The sequence below is a fragment of the Triticum dicoccoides genome, chromosome 4B (genome assembly GCF_002162155.2).
Source record: "Triticum dicoccoides isolate Atlit2015 ecotype Zavitan chromosome 4B, WEW_v2.0, whole genome shotgun sequence".
In the NCBI taxonomy this organism is placed as follows: domain Eukaryota; kingdom Viridiplantae; phylum Streptophyta; class Magnoliopsida; order Poales; family Poaceae; genus Triticum; species Triticum dicoccoides.
This window is the reverse complement of record NC_041387.1, coordinates 235873939-235878888: the sequence shown is the minus strand read 5'-3', so window position 1 is coordinate 235878888 and position 4950 is coordinate 235873939.

Here is a 4950-nt window from a genome sequence, read left to right as displayed (position 1 = left end):
GTAGGATATAACAAACCATCTCAGTGAGATATATAACACATGTTTCAAAATTACAACACGCAAGTTTCAGCAGCCGTACTTGTATAGATTGTATCTCGTGTATCAAAATGATAGCACACGCGTGTATCTTCTTGTAGTCCAGCCCAAGATCTCGGATCACCTTCCTTACTTTTCCGGGATTTGTAGGAATGCAGTAACCCTTTCGCAACACATGCGTGAACATCTGCAGAACTAAGTCGCATGCTCTATTGGTCATCCCAGACACACACTTGATTTGGTAAAGCTTCACGATGAAAGATAGCTTCGTGAAATCCTTGCAACCTGAGTACAACTCTTTTTTTGCCTCTTTCAGTAGTTCGAAGAAGACCTTGGCTATTGCATTTGGCTCCTGGTTCCTTTCATCACCACTGGAATCATCCACAAGAATGTCTCCCACACCTTCACCAATGTTTGCATTGCTTTGCATGTTTGTGCCCCTTATGAGAGTACATACCCAGCACCATCATCTACAACGTCTTCATTATCAGAATCTTCAGACATGCTTCCCTCATCCGATTGTTCACCATGGTATATCCAGTGAGTGTAGGTTGGATCCATCCCATTGAACAACAAGTCACTATGAACATCCCTTTTCTTTTTCTGAACAATATTGAGACATCTCCCACATGGGCATGGGACTATTGAGTCTGGGTGAGCACCATCGAAGGCAAAATTGAAGAAATCCTTCATGCCAGTTTGCCACTCAACAGAATCTCTTTCCTTGTCCATCCAGCTCTTATCTCGTGTCATTTTTGCCTTATCTCCGTAAAGCCAGTCCTGTTAAACAAACATAACAGCTGCTTTAGTAGCTGCATTACAGTCAATATCATGACTAGATGCATTACAAGACAATACAACAGGGGTACATACATACCAGTATTACTGTCACATGGTAAAGCAAAATTTATCTATACATTGTAAAGCAAAATTTGGTTGATGGAAGAAGAAATAGTATTACTGTCACATGGTAGTATATGTGACATGAGGGTAAATAAGTTCAGTTTAGTAGTTGGCTAGATAATGTAAAAACAGTTAGAGCAAGTGCTGATTGGTCTCTGCATTCAGAAAATTTATGCTACTTGTTCCTGTGTTTGCGGGCTGATTGCTCTGTGCATTCAGAAAATTTATGCAATGTATGTCTGTGCTTGTAGGCTTAGGATTGGTGCTGCCGCACGAAGCAGAACACCGTGCCCAAATTGAATCAGTGCGTTCGAGAAGGCAGCCAGGTGCTGTGAGAGAACCTAGCTGAAAACGTGATCACACCAGTTTTTGGTACTATTTTTGACTCTCTGGGTGAAGAATATGAGGTGATTTCTACGAGGGGGAACCGAGGTGAGCTGCTAGATTTCATGATTGAGGTGCTGCCATTCTGAAGTGAGATGAGGTGTCAGATATGCATTATATATGCAGTAGGTGTGCATTTGCTGTGAAAGCATTTCGTTGTGTGGAACAAACTGGATAGAAAGTTTAGCTACCATCCCCTTTGATGTGGTGTGGCAGTGGTTTCCTGGGGTTTCCATCGCACTGGACGGAAATGTTAGCTGCCATCCACTTGTTGTGGTGTGGTGTTGATTTCCCATGATTTACAGTGTTAGCCATGGGCATGTATTTTGAGTAACTAATGTGTGTTTAGGCTGGCATCCAGAAACCAATGGCGGATCTAGAACTACACGATAGGAGTGCCATGCTCAATACTCACGTATTTAAACACTAATATTACACCCAAATGAGCCTAACTAGTAGTATATAATAAGTATACTTTGCATTTTCGCAGGGGTGCCATGGCACCCATGGAACCCCCATTGGATCCGCCCCTGCCAGAAACATCTGTCACATAAGTAGTTGTGTTCGGACCAGCATGTCGATATGTTAAGTTTGGATGTATGATTATGTGTGAGAATGAGTATGGAACCTGAAGCTACAGGTGTCAAATGCCTGACTGCAATTTGCTTGCAGTTTATGTTCATATTTGTTATGATTCAGCTTTGGGCAGTTGTGTGTGTGCGTGTGCAGGTTCTAGTCTTTATATGAGACCAAAAAATCAGTAAAAGAGTTGGAGTTTGAAAAAGTACAAACTGTCAGACATGGTTGAATGGTACTTTAGATTGTTCAAATTCAAATCTACGCAATACTCCTCACATGAGTATACGTCGAATTAAGGATTGAGAAATTTGAAAGCATTGTTCTTATAGAACTAGCGTGCATGCCTGTGTGCACATATTTGTTAGATTGATTAAACATGGTATGTGTTAAAAAAATAGAACTGTTTGTACTGACATCAATCAGGATCCTGCATGAGCCCTTGCCTTGTTACACACTTGAATTAGCAGAAATTGTCGCCAACAGTTGGCTTACATGTAGATTAAGGGAAACAAGTTTTAGCCTTTAGCCCGAGGATTGGTTTGGTGTCAAGAGAAAAGAAAATCTCTTTTGGTGAAGTTAAAGTGTGAAAACTTGGCGAGTGGTGTCATACAGAAACTTCAGATATTTGTTGGACGTTGATCTGGACTAACGCCATCAGCGGGCCTCATCGCCTGCTTGTTGAGGAGGAACTACATCTGCAATTCTGCATACTACTGGGCTCTGTAATGGCGATTGAGATTGGCAAGGTACGTCGTGTCTGATCTGATTAATCCACATAGACCAGCCTGCAAGAATAGATGAATAGAAAGACTAATCCGGGAAAATCTACAGAAAAAAAATTCAAACTTCGAAATCATTCTCCATTCCAGATCTAACACCTCTCTTCACACATTTGTAGAAACACTTGCCTGCTTTCTCGCCGCCACGACCAGGTGATAATCAGCTCCGCAATCCGGGCAGGGATAAACGGCAGTTTCCCCTCGTATGCTGAGTTAGACAATGATTAAGGCCGGATGGGAAAGGGATCTGGTTCATGGGATGGATTAAATATCAGAAACATGTTTTGGCGCAGATGGATTTACCTAGGGAAAGGGATCGTGTAGGAGAAGATTGACATCATTTTTTTATAGGGGAAAGGAGAAGATTGGTCGGTAGCTCCACCGGTTAGTCTAGTTTCCTTAGTGATTGATGTTGTTGGTCCAGAACCTACTAGTACTTGATGGCCCATATCGTCCAGCCACATCCGAGCCGCTATGGTAGAGGCTGACGACGTAATGTTGTCTGTAAGTCAGACGTGGGCCATGGGCCCTGCATGAATATATGTATACCTAAGTTATACTTCGGCCTGTACGCTTTGCTTCAGGAATCTCGAGAGGGACCGACGGGATGGATATCGTGTGCATCTGTGCTCGAGCGTAGAATGGCACTTTCGCACTCACATGACCTTCCAAGTGTCTTGATTATTTGCGGAACTTTCTTTTTGTCACAGTTGGTGTTTTCCTGGTTTTTTTTTCAGTTGACAGCTAGTTGTGATGTTATATGTACTCCCTCCGTAAACTAATATAAGAGCGTTTAGAATACTAAAGTAGTAATCTAAACACTTTTATATTAGTTTACAGAGGGAGTAGTTAAGAACTATCAACCCAGGAATGGCACTGTCTTGGAAAAGAGTACTGAAGCCTGGAGTTATTACAAGAGATGCAGCAGCTCAATTCGTTTGGGTTCAGAATCATTGCGGTTGATGCAGAAAAGAAGGGCGGAACAGGTGGCGCGGCTGATGGTAGACCTCCTGTGCTCAACAAAGAAATGAATAGGACAGCTGTGTTTGGGTCCAATCCAGTCCTGAAGGAGGGTTCTAATCAAGATTCTGAGTGCCCGGCTGTAGGACCTGGTTGGCAAGCGTCTCATACTGACTACTTGAGCGAGCTTCGGAGGAAATATGCCAAGGTACTGCCTTGCAAAGACCCGAGGTGTTCCATCAAGTTGGACAACTGGGATCGTATCAAAGGGAAACTAGCTCTCACTGCCAAGAACTAACTGGTCAGGACATATCAGTTATTTTTTTTGCAGTAATGTATTAGGTGGAGCAATTTAATTAGCTTGGCTAACTTGGTACAGTACGTTGCCTAGGCCACACGTATTTCATGTTAAGATGTCCATTTATAGCGTTGTCGATTTAAGTGTAAATCATGAAAGGGAAAATTTGCCATTTGCTTTGTTTGTCGACCACCTGCATCATGATCTGCTCTTCTGCTCAAGAACATAGCATACCTTTATGCTACTGACCTCCACGAATGTGTGGTTCTACATACCAATAAAACAACAAGCAAGGGGAAATCAGTCTGCTACTTTCAACCTAAAATCAGCATCCTTATGTTGTATGTATAGCACAGTACTAATGCCCATGTGATGTATTTTGAATCAAAATTTGCTGCACTTTGCTGCACTTGCAATGAAAAATACAGAGGGAAACATGAGGGGATAATCATACTATTATTGTTCTGGAGGTATTAGCCGCAAGTCAGTCGAGCTCGATGGTCGCAAGGGAGGCAGGCAAACCAGTCCGGGCGGCTCTCAGCAAAGGGGCGGTTGAACAGGGGAGAGCTACTGCAGGGCGCCTGATCCAGCTGAGATCCAGTGAGAGCTGCTGCAGGATCGACCAGCCGAGATCCAGGGAGGAGGAGGCTGACGGGCGGAAGGCGCCGAGCGGCGGGTGGCGGAGCAAGGTTAGAGGGAGAGGGGAGCGGCAGGGAGGCGCTAGTGTGAGCTGCTTCGTCGCGCCGCCATGATGTGGCTGCTGGATGCGGCCAGCGCTCGGGTCGCGCGGCGGCGGAACAGGGGACCGAGGTACGACTCGGGTGGCTATGGTTTTTTTAGGACCAGGGTCTGGCGCGTGAAAAAGAAAGAGGAAAAGGATCGTGGGAAAAAAGGAGCGAAGGAAACCGAAAAAATGATCGAAGAAAAGGAAGGAGGAGATCTCGCGCGGCGCAACCCACCAGACAGACAGGAAGAGGAAGAAGAAGAAGAAGAAGAAGAAGAGGAGGAGGA